The 22623-nt window shown below is 38.9% G+C and overlaps 1 protein-coding gene across 1 annotated transcript in view; it reads left to right on the top strand.

Annotated features, from left to right (window-relative positions):
* The window catches only part of LOC308193336 (uncharacterized protein), a 440865-nt gene that overhangs the window by 134173 nt on the left and 284069 nt on the right, over positions 1-22623 (top strand). Inside the window, exons 8-9 of the mRNA XM_080587926.1 lie at positions 811-1837; positions 7688-10987. The gene's annotated coding sequence lies outside the window, so the exon portion shown is untranslated. The remainder of the gene's footprint in view (positions 1-810; positions 1838-7687; positions 10988-22623) is intronic.

Here is a 22623-nt window from a genome sequence, read left to right as displayed (position 1 = left end):
GAATTAGAGAGGTTGAAAAAATTTTGCTCAATATTTTTTAAATAGACCAACATGAAAAAATGGTTGAATTCAGTATTTAAAGTATAACATAGATGATATTCCCTTTGAAAGCTGTTGTGGACAATACCTGTTGCTCACTTTGAGGAAAACAAAATGTTTTCAGGTAATACAATTACTATCTCTTTTTGGGGTAAGTTAGCATAGGTTTACCTTCAGTCAAGCTAAGCTAATTCAAGGACTCAAAAAGCTCTGCTCACTTTTCTTAATAGAGAATCTTATCTTAAAGATGGAAAATGAACATGATTAATCCAGGAAAAATCTGTCCTCAGAACAGTTGCTAATGAGCCTTTTGGGGCTGATAATGACTTACTCTGACTTGGTACTGAAATCCCAGTTTCTCTAATGCATATTCCAACATGTACAAGTATTGGTTTACTTCAAATTTAACAACCCAAGGGTTGACTCAGCCCATCTTGTCCAAATGAACATCCGTCTGGGCTTGGAGCAAGCGATGTCAGCAGTACAAAGGGAATCCTCTTGCAAGGCTAGGGAAGGGGCCGACAAGAAGAGGCTCCTTTCCGAGGCATTTGGGGACTCTTATGGGAAAGGCACTGAAGCTCTGTCCTCACTTGTCAAGGTTGCTGAGTCTTGCTGATGAGCCTAAACCTAGTCAGATGGTATCAGCACCTCCTGCTGGGAGCTTTCACAGCAGGGGTGGGTTGGGTCAGGAGAAAGGAGACCTGAAGAACAACAAACTTTTGAGCAAGAGACAGCAGTGTTTTTTTTGTTTTTGTTTTTTCTCAATGGCAGAAGAAAACAAGAAGCCGCCAGGCTGCGCTGAAAACAGAGTCTGAGCCAACAGAACAATTTTATTGTTTGGGAACAGAACATCAACAAATGTAAATGGTTGCCACCTTGTATGGGTGAGTCATGTGCTCTTGGTTCTAACTGTGAACAAAGTCAAAAATAAATTGGTTTTGGCAGTCAGAGGAAGCAAGGGACAATTCATTGTAACTTAAGAAGTGTAGCATACAGTGCACGTTTCTTTTGTTGTTCATCATATATACAGTGGCTCACACAAACAATTTGGTTTTAAGGGATCCCCCCCAATTTATTTTAAGTGTAGGGTCTCTCTGCTACACCAAGTCCAGGAATCCTAACTTATCTTTTCTCTCAGCTCCTGTTAGTTGAGCTGAGTTGATCTGAACTTAGTGTGCTAAAGCACACTGAATGATTTCAGTACGTCTGACAAGGCCTGGCCAAGTTTTTCTTGTAATGTGTTGTTGGATCATTTACCTTAGCCACGTGATACAACTTAAAAGAATGTCTTCTGCAAACAAGCTTTTAGAAAAAAAGCAAATGCCCAGACCTCAAGGCAGCTGCAGATCATCCCCTTGGCACTTGGATTCTTTTGAGCAATTGCTTGTTTCAGATGCCCAAGATTGCTTTCAGCCCTTGTGCAAGTCTCTGCTTTTTATCAACATGCAAGAGTTTTCTACTCAGTGAAGTGATGTTTCTGTTGACCATTACTCAGAAAGAAAAAATGGTGAAAGTGAGGGTTTAGTCCTTACTTTGTAGGGAATCAAAAGAAAAGGAACTGTTTTATAGTAGATTCAGTAATTACGTTAGCTATTTAAGAGCATCTTACAATTCCGTCCAAATCTCTCTATTAAAAAAAGAAGCCATGTTGCACTTGGAGGGAGTCCAAGACTATCATAAAAATAATCAAAATATATCTCATTTATTTTAGAATTCAATGGGTAGCACCAATAAATAACTCCACCAAATCTTTATCACTGTATATTTAGAAGAGTATGGTAGCCGAGTTGCTTCTCAAGTAAGTATGTCTTATCCCCATCCATGCTGGTGCACATTTTGTGTGGTCTGGGTGTACAAGGCAGTGTCTATTGAAAATTTTGTGCTGGAGTGCTTCCGTAACAGAAATTCCTACTGATTTTGGTGGATATTTTGTGAATGGCTATACCCCAAAGAACTGTAACTTTTCAGACTTTAGAAGATATTTTTTGTTTTGTACGAGGAATTCTAAAATTTATGAGAAAAGGCAATTGATTTCTTCAAATGTAGAAATCATATTCTTAAGTAAAATTAATTAGCATTTTGTACATCTAAAAAAAGATACTACCTCACCCTACAGACCTTTTTTCCTAAACACATCTCTGCAGAAATTTATACCAGTGTATGCCTATCTTTTCTAGTAAAGTCCTTCCATGTAACACAGCAGTTCGATGTTATTTCTAAGCTGTAATTCCTTATTTTCTTGAGATGTCTTGATGAAGTATGTTGCTGTGAAACTCTGGATCCTAGCTCATATGACTGTAGTCAAAGGCCACATCACCTTATTATCCAGTTCTTACCAGAAAAAAAAATCAGTGAAAGGCAGAAATCAGTTGTGGAGTGGTAGGATTCATTGGGATCAACACTTCTGAAGAAAAATATGTTTAGGCCTTGAATATCCTTTGCTAGGTTGACTTGTTGGAACTGGATATTTGTGTTTCTATTTTCATCTTTATTTTGTGCTGTCCCATGAATATAGGAGGGAAGAGATTTCTTATTATTTTCCATCAGCCCCTTCCCCACACTCTCAGACTTTTGTGAGCGTGGGTAGGAAGTTGGAAGCTTGCAGTTTTTAGCCCAAAAGAACAAAGTTGGTGCACCCCAATGAGGCACAGAGCTGCTGACTCCTTGCGGGGGGCTGTGATTTCTCTATGGGTGTGGATGCACAGAAAGGTGACGGACTGCCAGCCTGGCTGCTCTGGGCTGGGAAGCAAAGCGCCTGTGGAGCGGTACCCCAGGGCACTGACAACTTTTCGTTTTAGAATTAGCCATGGCATCAGTTTCTCCCACCGGAGGGCATGGTAGAGGACTCCTGATCTGTTGCAAACTAGTAGCAACACTAAACTGTAATTTCTGTGTAATTTCATGCTGTTACATGATAACTTTAAACCCTGCTTGCTGTTGAAAGTTCTGTAATTGCACAGTTGTTTCAGCGAGGTTCTAAAGCTGTTACGGGAGTGCTGCCGTTTTATGGGTCACCTGCAATAACCCTGATGTTATTCTACATATCCTGGTACGTGCAAATTACAACAGTTGCACGTTATTTTTATTCTCATTGTTGTGTAGTTTGTGCCATGTACTATAAAGCTTTACAAGTGTACTTCAGAAGTTACACAGGAAAAAAAAAAGATTTTTTTTTTTTTTGAGCAGGCATCTTTTCTGGTTCTCTTTCAGTTTTGATTTGTCTCTGATCAGCATATTAATATCTGTAATTAAAACATGAAAGATCATAAACCATATTCCAAAGGTTAGTTACATAAATTTTAACATTTCCATATATTCTCTTGATGTTACTGAAGTTCATGCAGTTATATTATGCACTCTGACATCCATGTCATGTCATGTTTGCTCAACTGTTTTACTACTAGTCAAAACTAAGTTTTTTTTTTTTCAGTTCTCTCTGCAGGGTCAGCCCAGCTTAAAGAAAATGAAGCTGTCTGCTATCAGCTTATACATCATCACCAACAATAAACATGCCAAGTTCAGAACCTGTATTTTGTTATCTGACTATTGTTGATAGCAGAAAAAAGACAGCTTGATTTTCATTAGCAGGGTTGACCCTACAGGGCTAGGAGCAAGGGAAAAAAATTATTTTGAAAAATTTATTTTGACTTGAAGTAAACTGAGGAAACATGACATGGAAGTCAGAGAGGGATTATATATGCATCCCCAAGGTGTCATTTTTAACAAACCGTCTTCTTTCACTTGAGGAAATTCTGAATAAACCACTGGAGAGACTCGTGTAGCTGTCCAGTTGGCAAGGGCTAATATTTCTGACTCTGAATTATGCATTGTTCTTTTCTTTTCTTTCCTTTTTTTTTTTTTTTTTCCCCCTTTGGTAACTGTTTCTCTTCCACTTCTTGGGGATAAGGATGAAAGTATATAGTTTTTGAGGCATCAAACTTCAGATTTCTACTTATATCTGTTGCTCGTGTAACTCATTCTAAGAAAGCATTTTATAAGCTTGTGTAGACTTGCCTTTTAAAAAATTGTTTAATTTTCTTCATCCAACATAGATTCAAATATTAAGTCCTCCTTCATGCTCATTCTAAGACCAAGCACTAGGCTGGGAGGATTATTTCCTTCTGTCTCAATTACGCTTTTTCCTTTTTTTTTTTTTCTTTCACCCTCTATCATTATGTATATAGTTTGTAGTTTCTTTCTCCACTGCTTGCATATGTTTGTTAAAGAATGGGGATATATATTATAGAACACCTTGATTTGGGCAGAAAGTTCTGATTTAGATCTGTGAGTAGGGAAATGTGTGTAAAGTTGTTTCCTTCCCCACACTTCTCCTTCGTTGAAGCTGATTGCTCGGTGAGCCTGGAGGCTGCTGCCACAGCCCTGCTTTTGGACACTGCTGGAGTTCCTTTCTGAGAGTGTTTGGGGAAATGATGAATAGTTTTATAAGAACAAAATTTGGCCCTAAATCTAAGGCACTGTAACCCTGTTTGGGAAGTTATACCAACTGTTCTATAAATCAGCCAGCAATGTGCTGTCAGTGCTGGATTTTACTTTTAAAGCACAAGTCCAAAATAGAGGCAGAATTCAAAGAAGACTTCAAGGGAACAGAAGTTTTGCCAGAGCTTTCTGATGCAATTTAGGAGAATGGTCTGTGCTGCGTGCCACCAGGCGATGCAGCAGTCGTCCCTTCTGCACTCCACCTTTGCCTCCTCGCTCTGTCTCCCCAGCTAATTTGTAGTGCTTTCTGCCCTGAGCAGAAAAATGGCTTTTCCTGCGCTTACAGCATGCCGGGGTGAATGTGCCCGAATTTTCTCAGGTCATAAAGGACCTCTGCCGGGCTCAGGCAGCTCTCACAGCAGCAGCACGTTTCGTTCACCTTCCCCTCGGTAAGGCTCAGGTCTCCGACCAGCACTGTCAGGTCACACGCTTCCTACCCTGTCCCACTGCCAGCGAGCTCCAGCACCAGGAGGGAGCTGGCCCGTTGTTCCGCTGCCCGCTGCAGCTGGCATGTGTTTTTGGGAGCCAAACAGGGCTTGGAAATGCCACTGTTCGCTGCAGTCAGTGGCCTCCTGGCCCCTGGCAGTCTTCAGGCACCGAGTTAGACTTTCAGATCCAGGGGTTTATGTCAGGTGAAGCTGAACTCTCTGGAATGCTGTTCAGCAAACTTGCTATTAAAATGACACTGCCAGCTGTAATCTTCTTGGTTTTCATTTTAGTTTTAGTGCCAAAAAGTTGACAAAGTCCAGATTGTAGCTTTAAAACTGCCAGGCAAGCTAATCCTGTATAATTTTGTGTAAGCATGGGGGTGCTTGGTAGTTGAGAGATGATACTTGACATCTCTTAGCTTTATTCTGTTTTATTAAAGACAGCTCTTTAAATTTACTTGAAGGCAAACCGAGATCTTAATTGTCATGTAGAAGCATTTACATGATAAGATACTGTTAGTTATTGAAGTGATAAGAATTTCAGTGCAATTATGGTTGAGATAGTGTTAGAGAAAGGTGATATATTTTATTTAACTTTCTCATATATTAAAAAACATTGTCCTTGCACATATCTGTAAAAATTATGAAACCTTAGACTTCTAGACTGGGAGTTTTCATTTGCTGAGGTAGCCTAATGTTGTACATCTAGACCAATAAATATTAACAAAAACGTTTAGGAAGCCAAAGTTGTGTTTTATTTTAGTGCCAGTGTTTCTCTGAATAATATAGGATTGATAATTAAGTGGTGGAGGGAAAAATATGTATAAATAATACTCTTTATATTATGAAAAGATTATAAATACTTAATTCTCTAGGTATAAGATAAAGTATCAGCCTTTTCAGGATGTTTGTGAGAATATTCTTTTTTTCTTCTTTTCTCTTTCTAGCCACCTACAAAACTTAAAGAAATGACCCTTTTCTATCGTTCATATAGCATGAAGTATTTTACTTTCATCTTTGTCATTTTACTAAATAGTAATTGTTTGCTAATATAAAACAAACCAAAATCATGGGAAAAAAAAGTTTATTTTGCTGAAAAAGTGTCCCTTTTTGTGAGAAAAATATTCTCTATTAAAAGAAAAGTATTAAAGGTCCACTAATTATTTTTATAATTATTAAGTTTATTTTAGTTAAGAGGTACTTTCACTCACATCTTACCTCCTAAGCTGAAGACCACGTGAGCTCCTGCACAGATTCGTACAAGAGGCCATTTATAAGAATACCTGATAAATTAAGTAATGCCATTTGTTCAGACTGGAAAAAGATGGAGACAAAGCATTTAGCTGTTGTAACCAATGATTTGTTTTATCTCGAGTTTGTGACAAATTGCAGTGGTCTTACAGCGTAGGCTGTTTCAAAGATGCAGCGCCAATTCAGAGGACAGGTACTGTGATTTTGCAGGACACAAGCAAAAAAGGCAGCAAGTTGTTTGGGGCTGGGACAGTACCCAGCAACAAGCAGCAGCCACCGGTAGCTTGATCCTACTGCTCCTGTTTCTTTGCCCTGGGAGAAGGAGAGTCGTGCACAAGAAGATGCACAGCACCTTCGTTTCTCATGTCTGCATTATAACCTTAGCCCATGCAAGGCACATTGGAGAAGAAAGTGCATCTTCTATTGCAGTAAAGTTTGAGAAGACTCATTCTAATGGGAGATTATAACATGACTGTAGTGGGCAGGTTTTGAAGCGATGTGCCAGCTCCGTGGCTGCAGCTCCTGCGGCCATGCATTGCTTCAGCTCTGCTCTCAAGGTGGAACTTGTATTCTGCTGACAGAAAACACACCTTGGGAAGTTCAGAGTGAAAGCACTTCTTGCTATCTACTAGAAGGTGTGGAAAGATAAGAAGTATGGCAGAAGCAAGGAGCTGACATGACCTGAGATGTAAGTATGCAAGGGGGTCACTCCATCTCTTCTGAGCAAGTGCTGCTTGCTAATATCTCTTTCCCTTGAAGCATTTCTTGTCTGATCTAAAAGATGCTGCAGAATTTACTTTTTAATTCACAAGGTTTATATGCCTTACCACTTGTTTTAGGGTGAGGATACGCTAGTATTAAACACCCACTCAAATCAGAAACTTGTATCGGTGTCTAGAAAGACAATCTTTTTTTTTTGTTTCCTAGTTTGTCATTTTAGCGTTTAGAACAGTTTTTACATCTTAAATGCATATTTTGATGCTATATTTTGTTTTTCAAAACTGACATAACCTAAACTATAAAGCACCTACACAGATACCAGGAAGCATGTGTAAAACTCTGGGAGAAATTTAACTCTTCCACACAGAACAAGTTCTGTTAGAATATATTCTTTATATGTGACATTTCTCTGCCATAGGACAAACATAATATTTTGATTTTCCTCAGATGACTATAGTTGAGTCTGCTGAAAGTGATTATCTCACTTTTCTACATAGCATTTGTGAAATGTGTGATTATATATCATATTTGATGAAACACGATACATGGCACAGTATGATGACATGACATTATTTGTTTATTACACTGCAATAACAAAGTTGCTTTTTTTTTTTAATCTTGAAAGAAACGTGCGTTTTTGTAGATTTTGGAAATAACTTGATAGTTGTTAGTTAATAAGTCTTGTTCACACAGACTCATTTTAGACAACTAAAATATTTTTATATATGTTTACTTATGTGTGTTTGTTAAAGTTAATACAACATCCACAAGAAACTTCACAGTGCCCGACTGGGACCCGACTTGTTTTCATTGATGACATAGAAGGCCTACTCCTGTTAAGGTACATGATGTGAATATGCATCTCTGTGGTGATTCATCAAATTAAAGGAAAATAAAGCTCTTCATCATTTATCATCAGGGACTACAGGGTTATTACTGTTAAGTCTTGTTCTGTGTCATTGAAGATCATGGAAACTGGTCCAAAACTTCAGGTGTCATACTCATTTCACAGGCACACAAAGTAGCTATAACTCTATTGAAATTACGCTTATTCTGTGTAATAGATGTTGATAAGAAGCATTTAGTTGTAGAAGGTAATATACGTTGGTGACAATACAAGGTAATTTTTTTTCTTTTGAGAAGGAAAGTCCTATTTTTGTTTTCTCTGTAATGATGCTAGTAACAGCATATGATTAATGTACATCAGAATTAGTGCTGATTAACTAAAATGACTTGTATTATTTATTTTTTCTTGCTGAGCATATCTTCAGCATGAGCAACTCTTAATCAAAGATGAGCATAACATGGAGAAATCAAAGTTGTGAGTTCATTTCACAGAATTTGAATGGTGTTTTTTTTGAATGGTGATGCGATGACGGATTCAGTGCCCCAATTAATATTTAGGTTTTAAAGCTACAGTTTGTTCAGGAGTACAACTCGGCTGGAGATTTTCAGAATTATCGATGTTTTCTCATCTTCTGTTTGTTGGGAAATTTTGCAAAGATTAAATGTGTTTTTGGAAGTTCTGGACTTGAAATAGGAAACCTTTAACATTTACACTTAACAAATAAAACAGCAGGGTTGTACATACTGCCAATATGCTGTCCATGCTTTTCTTCTTCCCACCCTCACAATTGCTTCTTGACTTACATTGTGATTGTAATCATAAACCTGTTAAAATTAAGTGGATGTTGAATCCAGTCAATGTAAATGGCAATGAAAGGTATGTCTGCTATTTTTGTCTAACTGTTTTTACTTACAGTGTGTTTCAAGTCTGTCTCCTGCAGCTCTTAGTAATTGTCTGACACCATGGATCCAAGAAGCCTTCTCTCGCTACCAGAGATAAAATTTTGCATAATCCACAGTTTCCATGGCATTTATGGATGATGGATGGTATCCCTGAACTGTAGATGGTATGTGTGCACAGACAGCAAACCTACAGGGAAAGACTATAGAAGCAGGTCTTAAATGTAGATGGTGTTGCCAATCAATTGTGGCTGGCTGTGGCATGTTGTAAGAGCGCAAATGTACCATTGTTTGCTTTTGAGTGGGCATAATACTAATGTTTATCAATCCATGCTGACCAAACTCCACAGTGTTTGAGAGGCCTTGATGAAAACATGGTAAATTGGTAGAATGGAATTAGGGTAATGAAATGCTATGAAATCAAGAGCAAAGACTGATGCGATGCTGTGGGTTCGGCATCAGTGAAGAAATATGGTCTTCACAAGCTGTGGAATTCCACAACCAATGTGTAGGCTTACCGTGGAAAAAGCTTAACGGTGACAGGATAAAGTTAGAGAGAACTAGGATGGTGGTCTCACGAGTGCACCTCCTACACAGCCATGGGTATGAAGAAGTGTGTTAGAGCACCGCTGCCAACATTGAAGGTCATTTCTAGGTGTCTTGTTGGCAGGATGCTGGTGCATGTGTGAAGTGAAACCAGCAGCTGTGTAAGGCACAAGGGAACATGTTTTATCAAGTGGCATCAAGACAACATACAGTTCTGAATCTCTTAGGACATTTTCTCTCAATTTTAATCTTCTCTAAACCATCTGAGGGCTGTTCCAGGCACATCTTGTGCCTGTGACTGGAAAAGGGAAAATCCATGATCAGGCCCTTGGGAGAGCCTAAGGGAAGCTGACCACATTGATGTTTTTGTGTTGGTGCCAAGCGTGATCTCAGTGAGGACAACTGGCAGAAGATGGCTGGCTATGTCTGTGGGATCTCCAGCACTCCGTGCCATGGGCGCTGCATCCTCTCCCGACAGGAGGTGAAACTTGTTCCTGGCATCTCTGAGGAGAAGCATGCAAAAATTAAGAAAGAATTTTCTCTCAAGCTTGGTTAGCTTTCATATAAAGGTTGGCCTTCTTCTGTAAGAAAATGTGGCTAGGGAGGAAACACAGTACTGTTTTCTAAACAATGCTGCTTCGTGTAAAGAGTCTAGGTTTGTAGAAATGCACATCAGATCATGGGGAGTGCTGAAAAGTACGTATTCTCTCTTCTGGTCTTTAATAAAACAGTGTTTAATTCTTCCAGAAATAGACACACATAGTCCAGCCAGAGTCAGTGTACAATCCCACTTGCTTCAGTAGACTACCAGGTGTATGGCAGAGCAAACAAAAGATTATCATGTTGTCCTTCCTTTTAAAGATTCAGGTGTTTTTGTTGTTGTTGGTTTTTTTGTGTGTTTTGTTTTGTTGTCTTTTGCCATAAGTACTTCTGTCATTTGGAAGCACGGTGGAAAGTGGATGAAAATTGGTGGTACGTACAGATAACATTTCCAGGGCTGCTGGAGACACTGATGTTAATTTTCACACCAGACTAAGACTTTAGTCCTACATCTTCAGCACTGGCTCTGAAGAGGAGGGAAAAATGGAAATAAGAGAAAACGAGTTCACATTTTAATTCTCTGTAGGAGTAAAAATATTTCATTTTTATTTTTTTCTTTAATGCCTATTAAACTTATAAGTGTGAATACTTGGATTAAAAATTATATATAATGACTATTTTAGACAATGTCCTTAGGGTGTCTTTATAACTCTGTGATTGCCTGCTCTCTCAAGAGGCACTGGTACATCTTAAAATGGAAGCTGAGGGTAGTTGGATAGTTGGATAAATGTTGGATAGTTGCTTGATAAATGTTATTAAAGGCATGGAATCCCTGAACTGGAGTATTCATTATTTGATGATATTTCTGTATTAAGTATGGGACTATGGGAAAATGCCCTTCTAAAATACTGGGTAGAAGATAACAATTGATCTTAAAATACACGTTTCATCTAAAGCCTGGTTTATGCATACATGGCAATGCACACAGGAGAAAGACGGGGGCCCAAAGAAAAGCAAGAGGTTTATGGATGAGCTGTGAAGAAGGCACTGTGTGTTCTCCTAAGCCGGGTTATCTCCAGAACTTGCAGCGACAATCATGTCCGCCCCAGCGTTGGGGCATCTTCCACATGCTGGCTCCCAGCACTTCAGCTACGGCTTCCTGAGAAGAAGTTCCTCATTCCAGTGCCCTGCTGCAAGAAGGGACAATATGGAGCCCAGAGGTAATGATCTGCTGAAAGAATTTTTTCCAGCTAGGAAGAGAATTAAGTCATTGCCTCCTGTTTTTGCCTTTATCCCTGTTATTACTCAGATACCAAAAAAGTCTTGGAACAAGTTCAAGGGAAAAATAAGGCAAGCTCTGCAGCATTTTTGTATCCTCCTTGTGACTCCCAGTAGGGTTTTCACTGCAACCTGCTCTGTCCTGAAAGCTGTGTTCAGCTTTACCTTATATTTTTCATAATTTCCTCAGCATAAGTACTCTTTTGTATAACCTAAATGTAGACTAACAATAATTTTATATTAAAAAAAAAAGGCAAGCAAGAGAAACGAAAAAAAAAAAAAAGAGACCGGACGTTGTTTCCTCTTAGTGTTTAGCACTTGAAAAACAGAAGAAAGCTTATTTTGTACGTTGTTGTCTCTGCAGAATCACTCTTACTCATAGCTTGGCAGAAACAATAGGATTAATTTTTTTCTTTTACCAGTGAAGACAGTGGTAGTTCTAGTATTGACTTTTTTGAGAGTCAAATGTAGTCCAATGCTAGTATTTCAGCACAAGCCTGATTCCAATCTAAACAGCTCACTGCAATACACTAATGCACGTGTGACTTCTTCAATTTCCTCAGGTTTTCCTGCACCTAATGATAAAGCTTTGCAGAATAGCATGTCAATACCGGCAATGGGCTGGCATGAAATGTTGTAGTTATCAGCACAGCATGTAACGCGTCTAACTGCAGGAATATGCCTTGCTAGTTGCAATTAATGTATGGTGTTACAAGCGTTCGGTCTTCTACTTTGTTTCCTTTTTGTTAATCAGTTTTTAACAAATAAAAGGTCTCTCTTTTTAAAAGGAAAAAAAGGTTTCCTTAAGCCTGTCTTCACATACATGTGCACATATGTGTGTATATACATTTATTTACATAGATAAGTGTGTATGCACACATGTATGTGTTTGTGCAACAAGACATGCAGATCCTTTCTGTTTTGTTCTGTCTGCATTTCTTGGCATGAGTTTTTCTCTCTGAACCACTAGTAAGTTGGATGGATCAGTGAACAGTTTTGGTACAAAGTGATTGTGGCTGAGTGTTTCGAAAAGAAACCCAAACTTAGATTGCTGTGCTAATGTGTATATAGTTAAATGTAACTTCAGTGGGGGTGGTGTATGCCCAACACCTTGGAAATCAGGTCACTATTTAAGGGTTTAAATATGAATAAGGTGCATGAAGTCAAAGATTTTGGCATTATTGAATTGCCTCAGGTCACAGAGCAAATCAATGGCAGAGTCAGCATTAGCACCCAAGTCTTTTCACAGTCAGGCACAGTTTACTAGGCTGTAGCCAACCCATAAATATGTCTGTGTATGCCTCAATGTGCATAATTAATTCAGTCCATAGTGTCTTAGCGCTTACCTTTCCCATACTGTGTCATGGCTGAAGGCAATGCTGCGTTTTCATTAAAGCCTCTGCAGCCCTGCTGCTTGCTTCAGTCAGGTCACAACATCATAGCTAATAGCCTAATTTCATCCGATGTGTTCTTACCAAGCAGCGTCTGCCATTTTCTGCTGCTTTTTCCTACATCTGTGAAGTATTCAACTTTATAAAGAAATTGAGGTATTTATGTTAAAAAAGAGTTTTGGCACCAGAGTAAAAGGTACCGGTGAAGTGCATTACACTGTATGCTTCTCAAGTAACAGAAACCACAGTGTTCATTTTATGGGGAAGTGTTTGTTTAACTACTGGAGGTTATCCCAGTGGCAAGTTCATCCTTATTTGATAATAATGAAACATAAGTTTGATGTGTTTGCTTGAGTAAGATTGCCATCTGGTAAATAATATGTTTTGTGAGTGTTTATAACAATCATGGTTTAAGCCAGAATTGACTTATCATGATTGCTGCAAATAACACTGCAGTGTCCTGACTTAGCTTCATTTTTTTTTCTCTTTGTTGAATGGAGAAAATGTATTTTGAGAGCTTCTTGTATTTTTTAAAGTATTTTGCGCAGTATAAATCTTGCATTTTCACAAGCAATGATTATAGTTGATTACTGTCTGTACTGTAGCTCTAAAGAAGAAAAAGATTGTTTATATAATTGCAAGTATTGCTATTTAGGTTTTGCTTTTAGGTTGACTGTAGATTTTTCCTTTTGATTTTTGGACTAGAAAGGCTTCGAATTTTGTTTTGGGATTTTTTTATAAACATTTCAGTTCCGATGAAGGAAAAAAGTTCAGTACTTTTTTGTCTTGGGAAAGAGCAGTTCCACAGCGTGTGCCAGCTCTGTGTCATTCCAAGACTGCCCAAGAATGTCATTTTCATTTCTTAAATGTGATATAATCTGGAGGGGAAAAAAAGTTTATGTAATTCTGCAACTTTTTTAGAGGCTCGGGTTATTTCCTTGGCTTCAACATCGTAAGAATAGAAGATACCAGATTGACTTGAAAAAAGGACATAAGTCCTGTCATTTGCTAGATCAAGGAGATATACTTACCAATAGTACCGACTTTCGCACACTGTCTAATGGTTGGATTCAGTGCAGAAAGTGGTGGTAAAAGATTGGCTCTTTCTGTTCATTCTCTCTTTCATACTGTTTTCCAGCTACTGCCAACTACAGTGTTGTAAGATTTTGTACAGTTTTTATTTTTGCAATGTGGACATCTGTCCAGTGGGAACAGAAGTGAGAATTTCAGAGTTTAATGGAAACCTGATAACTCAGTTATGAAAATGCTAATTAAGGCATATTTAAATGAGGCCTTTACAAATGATAGTTTTTATGACTAAAATCCCTTCCCACTTATCATCTGCTCAAATGACTGATGTAAAAAAATTAACTGTTAAATTTGAAAACAAGACTATAGGACTAAGCAATTGTACACCTATTTCAGTGTCACCATGATTTCTTTATGTTTATAAGTGGTATATTTTATGCCTCGAAAACCTGATATTAAGTAAAATGATGTGTTTCAAGGTTCTATTTCTATGTTCACTGCTGTGCATTACCTCTCAGGCACTTAAGACTTTCAGATATACAAACTTCCAGCACTTTCTTCGTATGGAGTGTTTGTGGTACTGGGAATTGTATCTTTAAATGCTATGGATCCAGAAGCGTGGGGGAGAGCCACTGCAGGAAAAAAAGAAAAGAAAAAAAAAGGAGTTCATTTAAGCAGAAGCTGTTGGATCCTTGTGGATGAATAAATACAAGCGCTTTTATACGTCTTTTCCACAGTGAGGCTAACAACCCACTAGTGCAGTGTGATTTTCTGAATTAGGCTCCATTTCACACTCCCCTTTCTGCCTGTCAAAGAGGTGTCAGATTCCAATAGAGACTGGTTGCTACAGAAGTAACTGTCGAGTTGTGAGTCCTCACACAGGTTCATATGGAGGGATTTAAAGCACGCTCCACAGTTCAGGGCATTGGCTGATTCCTTCTGTGTGAAAGACACCCTGAAATTATTGAGCCCACCTCCTGTTTTAGTCTGGAAGGGATGCCTGTATCTGCCAGCGGTACCGAAGAAGGACAAACCTCTGTCTCTCTGTCTCTCTCCTCTTTAACCTGATGGTTATTAAAAAAAAAAAAAAATCCTCTGCTTAGCACAATGGATTTACTACTAGATACATTTTCTAAATGCATTTTTAAAGCTGTTAATTGCGTATTTGCCTACATATCAGGTAGTTCCCTGGAATAAATGGGACACAACAACATACAGAATATGCTCTGCAAATTTTAAAGCAGCCCTCTTTGCTCTATCCTTGTGTAGAAAAGTGAAACCAACCAACCAAACCAACCACTGATGTCTGTACTGAATATGCATTCTGTACAGAACACACTGAAACGAAGGTGAGCCCCAGGGCTTGGGGAATCTTTTTGTTTCTCATCCAACTCATTACACTTGCTGAGACCAAAGAACCTCTCTGTGTTGCAGCATTATCTGCATGTGATAATTTTGATACAACTTTGACAACGTTCTGATACAGAGTCATTATATTGAATTTCAGTGCTTTAATTAAAATGATGAATCCATACTGGCATGGTAGATGCCATATAGAAGACAAAGGTATAATGAGAGTCAAAGGAAAGGAAGGTGAAACTAGATAAACTCAAGCTAGAAATAAACAGCAAGTTTTAAAGAGAATTCCTAAAGCAGTTTACTAGTGAATGAATAATTTTCATTCACTGGAATGAATTAAGAAGAAACAGCTTTCTAAAATGTCTGCTATGCCACCAGTAAAGACAATGGGCTCAAAATAGGGAGGTTTTGTGGACAATGACATACAGATGTCATAGACAGGCTGATGCTGCTTCTGCTCTTACAAATTCCTGAATGTTCAGCAATGTGCAGTTCATGTGCACACACAGCCTTTGGTATAGAGAGATGCACCCAAGACCAAAAAACAGCATTAAAGTCTCTAAGGAACGTTTTCAGACCTTTTCACAGAGTTCCTCTTCAACAAGAAGCAGAAGCGTACGCTGTGTGAATACATATGCAGAGGATATACAACCCTCACGTTTGTTTGTTTGACACTTCAGTGCAGTAGCAGTACTAAACCGTGATCATTGTTAGTAATTAATGGGATTAGACATTTAAGTCATTGTTGTCACTGGTTTGGAAAACCAACACTTTATATTTTAATCTCTTTTTAATGTCAGAAGTGGGATTTTTATATTACCCTAAACCAAAATGTATGACTGGATTAAATAAGTAAAAGGCATTAGCAAACAGCAATTAGTTCATGTATTGTTGTCGGTAACAGCGGGGCGGTCTGTGGTGAGTACGTGTATATATTGTACCCATTAACAGGCATGGAAAACCAAGCTTGTACAAGTCCACAGTCTCTTATACAGAACTGTTAATGTTCTCAAACTAGAGCTCTGTGGAGTAAATGTTTTTACTGCAGTGAACTTGTTCTATTTTAACCCAAAGTGCATTAGTTTTTCTGTTCATCTCAAAACCATGTATTTATGCATGGAGTTAGAGCAGAGCCTGCCATGAATCTGCTCTCACTGTAGCCCCTATCACTGTTCTTCTAACTTGCACCAAGACCAGAAGACTAATGCTGAGAAAGGCTGAAGTTGAAAGAGTAACCACAGAGATCCAGAAAGAAGTGCTCAGAGGGTTGGAAAATTGTGGCTGGTGATCAAGAGGATTTTGATTAAAAAGCACTTTATGTACCATCTTCCATACACTGACAAATGTTCAGCTGTAAAAGCTCTTCAGGAATGAATTCCCTGTAATAATGTTTGTTTATTTTTACCTTATTCTAAGAGCAAATCTCAATTACACATCTGCCAAAGGAAGGGAGAGCATTTAGTCCACTTGTTAGTGGCTTTAGCATTTGATGAAGGTCTTTAAAGGGAACTTGAAAGCTAAGTTGCTCTTGACATTTTGGTTTTCTCTGGACTTAGACACATCTGTATTTTTTGAAAGGCTTGGCAATAGGAGACACTTTTTTTTTTTTTTTTTTAATTTTATCTTCCAATATCTGGTGAGTTTCTTAGGGTGTTTTGAAGAACCTTTAATGCACAACTGACAGCTGCAGAATGCAAGTAGGGCTGTTTAGCATACTAAATGAGAGATCGTTTTACCAGACAAAGCCTCTGAAGATTATCGAATCTTTAGAAAACCATTGATTGTTTCATATTTTGCCTTCCGTCAACACACATGGGAACATCTCACATCCCCCACCCCTCCAACAGCTGGAGTTGGATTTCATGGGCGTGTGGTCACTAGTGTGGCATCGCTGCAGTCTGGCCTGGCTGATCCAGCCGCAGTCAGGCCGCACGTTCCAGGCTCCTGCTGATTAAAAAACTCACGAAGTCAGCTACAGATGAGCAAACTGATGGCTCATGTACCTCTGTGACCTGTGCCACTTTTGTGTTACCTGGGATTGCTGCATGCTACTTTGTGGCCACTGTACACAAACCCTGGTGGAGAAAAAGGTGCCGCAGCTACTTAGCGGTTTCTTGTGTCTCTAAATAAATGTTGTCTACTTAGTAAACGTGATTACTTCTCATGCTTTTACATAAGGAACTAGTGAAAATTCTGTCAACACTGTCTGTTTAAAGAGAAATGTTACACTGTAACCTTTTGAATACTGAGAAATTTCATGTAAAGCAAGAACATCTTGACAGGGCATAACTGCACATTTATTCAAAATAAAATGATCATTTATTAAGAAAACAATGTCTGCTGGTGGTAACCCTGTTCTGATTTTCTAAATTAGCTCTTCTCCAAAACAGGCTCATTATCGAGGAAATGACTGCTGCTAGTAGAGTATCTAAAGAAAATAGGCACGAGTAGTGGCAAGAATATTATTATTATGGCAGCTCCCAGTAGTGCTGCTAGCATTAAGGTTCTGTCAGGATTTGCATGGGAAGACTCCTCTTTTCTGATCTTTTTTTTTTTTTTTTTACTTTTATTTTTACATGATGATAAAAACTGGGGGCTAATTTAGGAAACTTGCATACGAGGTCTGTGGCTAGCAGTGTGTTTGCTTCGAGCAGCTCTTGAAAAATAACTTGATACCACAAAAGGAGATGCTCCTTGATTTCTGTGATCATGTTAAGGCTCGGATTTTGAATGGTCTATTTTTCTTTTGTCAAACAGAAGGTGCTCAGAGTACACTAGATCTACTGGTTTTATAATTCTCATCTGTGTTTCATCTCTGGCTGTGTTACTCGTCCCCCTCACATGAGCTGGGATGCTGTTTCTGTACATGGTGTAGCAGTGGCGTAGGCAGGTCGGTAAAGTTGTGTGACCCTGCTGCTGTCAGCCGGAGCTTACTGACATCAGGATTTCACTCTGCTGAGGAAGGTCAGTGTTTATTAATACAATTCTGAATGACCAAAGTTTTCAAGCTCACAAGCAGCTCATAAAGCAAGCAAAATAATAGCTCTAAAATAAAGTCTCATTGCTTATTTATGTATGCAGTTCAGTTGGAGTTAGTTGCATTGTTTCTTGCTAATTAAAATATTTACTGTATTTGGTAAAAGTAGTGAAATGTTAGCTGTATTCTTAGAAACTGAGAAAGATGTCTTGAGAGTCCAGAGTTGCAATGCAAGGAGATCAGCGAAATGTGCAGCCACGAGCTGGTTGTATTTGCAGAAGTGATGTTTGGGAGTGGGAAGTGTTTGCTGTTTGTTGGCTGATGTAAAATAATTTGGAGGCTGCTGTGCAATACCCACTTGTTGGATGTCCATTTTGTCTGGGGAAAAAAGTCTTTGCAATTGATATTCTAATTAAAGTTTTTGTAAAAGAGACAAGGGATTGAATGGATCCGAAAACTGGCCTACCCGTATAGCTACAAAAGGGACCCCTCCAGGGAAGAAGAGCCTTGCCGAGTGGAATGGGGTGAGTGCGGTCAGTATGCCTGGTGCAAGGCCATGTCTTCATGAAATCTGAATTTGTGATGGGTCACTGTCTGAGCCTCCTGCTGTATTTAGCTGAAAATCTCTCCTTCCAGACAGTACCCCGGTACGTGAATGCACTTGGAGTAAAGCAGTCAAGTATTTGCTGACCGTGCTCAGGAGCAACGCGCCGAACCACGTGCATGTGTGCCTGGCTGTGGGCTCGAGGAGTGGGAAGAAGAGTTCACAACTCGCAGTCCCGATGCTCTGTGAATAGTGGGTCTGGTCGTGGAGATGAGCCCCTGCTTCCCCGCCGCGTGGGCTGTGAGGCGCCTGGGCAGCCTTGCAGCGCGCCCCTGAGGGCCAGGTGGCGGGGAGAGGGGAGGAGATCCCTCTGCCAGAGGGATTTTGGGAAGTGTGGCCGTGCTTACGTGGTTTCTCATGGAGAAGGGGAATTTTGTAGTTGTATTAATTGTAAGCAGAGGCTCATGTTGTACAGAGCTCCGGGTGGCATTTGGTTCGCTCTTGCTATTCAACGCTATAGAACAATGCGAGTACCAGCAAAATGCAAGTTTGTATTTTGTCTAATTATGACCTCCTTAAGTTAATTTTTATGCATCAAAGCCATTTGACATTTGTCAAAACAAACTCAAGTCCCTAGGAGAGATTTTATGACAAAAACCACCACTGATCTGACAGCTTGCTCTCTGGGGAAGAGGTAGTGTGGCTGGCATTAAAGACTTAATGCTTCCAAAGTTCTTCTTTACTCCTAGTCCCAAGGCAGGGCGCCTGGGCCTGGGCGAAGCGGCTGCTCCGTGGCAGCTGGGAGCGCACCAGCGTGCGGGGGAATTGCAACTGTTGATCCGCAGATTGTTGCGCTGCCGATGACAGCGTCGCAGATTAATTCTGAAATTAACGGAGGGGCTGTGAAGAGGTCCCACCGGTCCTCGGAAAGGAAGAGGGCAGTGTGGAAATTACCAAAGAAGAGGAGTAAGAATTGCTCCCTGCGCCCTGCCCGGCAGCTGGGTGTGTGTGCCTCAAGCGTGGGGGGCTCTGCCCTCCACATGCTACCAAAGGAGGCAGTCGAGGGCTGGGGTGGAGACGCTGTGGGTCCTCTGCTGCCCATGTAAGCGATTTATTGCACCTGCTCCATGTCCTAGATGAGCAATTAGCAGGCTGGTATTTCACTTCCGTTCTTAAAGTAATCTGTTATTTTGCAAAATGAAATAGTTTCTCATGTAGTGTCTGTCTCTAGCCTTTGTCAGATGTTATTCAGCCCAGAGTACTTCCAAATACTCGATATTATTTCACCGACGTGTGCGGAATGCTGTGTACTTAAAACCAGAGGTATCATTCACTGGTTTGTAGTAGCCATTAACATATGCTTTTCCCATGGTTTGTGTACTTATTCTAAGCATGTGCCTTTTACAATGCAGAACACAAGAGACTTGTTTTGTAAGATTAATGAAGGTCACCAAAATTCTCAAAAGTATTCTGATAATTAAGGCTTTGTTTATCAAAAACAAGTTATATTAAGAGCAAAAAGATTCATGGTAATTATTCATAATCTTAACAATTCAAGTGTAGCCACCTCATTTGTGCATTTAATTCTTCTTGTTAATGTTTTGCATAAATCTGCATAATTACTTGAGTTGCCTGTTGTAATTTTGACAGCTACTCAGTTCATGTGCACTAAAGTATATCAAAAGCTTGATGTGCTGAATATTTATAATTTTACGTATGTTCTTGGGATAATATTTTTTCAACAATATTTTTAGTTTTTGTAAAATTGACATGGTATACTTGGAAAGATTGCCAAACATAGATCTCCATATTAGCACATGATGGAACTAGAGCAACGCTTAAAGGTATAGTACCAGTTTTTGGAAGTATTTTACAAAAAATACATATGAATTGTGCACTTTAAATGTTTTAATAATTTTCTGCTAGGTGTGTTGCACTTCATTAATGTGAACACTTCTGAAAAAGAAAGTTTTTTGCTATGTTCTGTGCATGTGTAAGTGTAACTTGGTGCCTAGATTTTATTCATAGTCACATCTGAAAGAGTAATAGTGAAAATAGAAGCACAACACCAGCGTTGAATAGCATTAGCATGAGGAGCTTGCCTTGCTGTGACACACACGGCATCGCTGCATGGCTCCCAGAGGGCTCGCGCAGCCCTGGGAACTGTCTGCCTGCAATTTAGCAAAAAAAAACCAGCATCAACAACCAGCAAACCTAACTTTTGGCTTCCTGAGTGCTCCTGCACGTTAAAATTTGCTGGGTGATGGAATGAGAGTCACATTCTTCAGAGAAACGTAAGGCATATCACAGGAATAATAGTGGAGATCAATCAGGCTGTGTCATCCTTCAACCACATTTTGGGGAGGGAAGGAATTTGCAGAGTGAAAGGGTGCTAATGACCTCTTCCACACATAGAATAAATACACGACTTCGTGAGGACAGCAAATACTGAGGTTATTTATAAATTTCATCGTGCTTGTGAATTATAAAAACAGTTGCTAACTAATTACAGCAGTAAGTTTTCAGTGCATCTGATGACTGTCTGGCACAGTGTGGTGTGAATCTTCAGTCGGCTGAAATCACACAAATTATTCAGTCTTTTTACAAATGTTTACAAAATGCTCGCTTGAAAATCTAGTTAGGACCCTTTAAAAATACTTTCCCAAGACAGTTTATTTCTGAAAGGCTGTGTTGTGCATACTGAAATTATCAACAGTTTTGCACTTAGGAATAATATTCAAGTGCATGTGCTCCGGTGTAGAAGCATGTATTTGTTGTTCGGTTACGTTGTGACCTTACTAAAATAGTACTGCATGTTTTAAACCTAAGTATTCTCATGTTTATTAGCTCTTTAATGTGATATTTCATATTTTAATCTGAAAACGGCTTTCTTTAAGACAGACAAGAGGAGGGGAGTCCTACTTTAGACAGCACAGCATTGTTTTCTAGGAAAGAAATTTGCTATCAATGAAATGCTGTTGTGCAACAGGAGAAGAAAATGAATGTAGTCAAGTGGCATCGAAAAGCAGAAGCAAAATTCTGATTCCAGTGCTCTGGTAGTAGATTCCTTTGCTGTCACAAAGATACTGTAGATTCATTTTGAACACTTAAAACATTAGAAAAAACTGAAAAAGCCTTCAGTCACAGATCCACTTCAGGGGTTTAACACCATGGGAAGAGGGAAGAAGGCTGAAACCATTTCTGTTTTGCTCAGAAGATATTGGGGGTTGATTTAATAGTAAAAGGACAAAAAGTGCAGTTGTCATGCACTGCTATCTTTCACTTTAATGAGCCCTCAAATGTAAGTGAAAAATTAAAAGGTTGTTATATTTAGAAATAGCTGGAGTCATAGACTGGATGTGTGCTGCACACAGTGGGGAATGAGCATAAAAAATGAGGGGGGAAAACCCATCTACTCTGCAGCCATATTCATTAATTAAAAGAAGTTTGTTAAACTAAATTTGAAGAAAAAAAAATAAAAAAAACAACAGCAACAACAAAAAAACCACCCTTCTTTAATTGTGTTTACCCAAAAGCCTTTTCTTCCTAATTTAAATAGCATAAACATCTGGACTAAAGCAATATTAGAATCATGGCAGTAGTCAAGCAAATCTTGTGGAAAATAATGAAATTAGATCCCTGGTGTTGTGACAGAGTAAGGGCAGGATACATCAGTTCGATGTTAATAAAATTTCCATGAATGACTGAATACAATTAAGAAATTGTCAGTTGCGGCAATGAACTTTTGTAGCTCATAGATGTTTGCATCATTTGATTATGCTGGCAATTTAAAATTGTTTGTTAGTGTCTGTGTTGGGATATTAATTATGACCTTTATTACAGCCCACAATTAAACTAGTCATATAGCAACAAACAGCCTGTGTTGTGATAGTAAAGGATCTGAACTGTTTAGAATAGGGTCTTGCTATGTTCAGACCATTCACTGATCATCCAAATTGGAAATTATTTGAAATGATCCAGTACTTTAAAAAACAATTCAACTGGGTTGAGTAATCTCTTCAATAAAGAAATTTTGGTTTAATAGTGTTTTAACAGTTTTAATTGCTAACAACATCTGTAAAACTGTTTTAAAAAGGGGAGAGAGAAAGCATTTTTAACTGTGACTCCAAGATAAGCTTTCTCCTGTTTCAGGAAGAGAAAACAATTATTCATTGGTTAATTAGCTGTAAACAACTTTTTAAAGACACATCCATTATATATGTAATTATTTGAAAAAAGCTTTAATGTTATTTGTGCTAATGCATAATTATTAGTGCT

This window comes from Anser brachyrhynchus (genome assembly GCF_964034855.1).
Source record: "Anser brachyrhynchus genome assembly, chromosome: 3".
In the NCBI taxonomy this organism is placed as follows: Eukaryota; Metazoa; Chordata; class Aves; order Anseriformes; family Anatidae; genus Anser; species Anser brachyrhynchus.
Note: the sequence above shows the minus strand (reverse complement) of the source record. Positions and strands in the feature narration are given on the sequence as shown.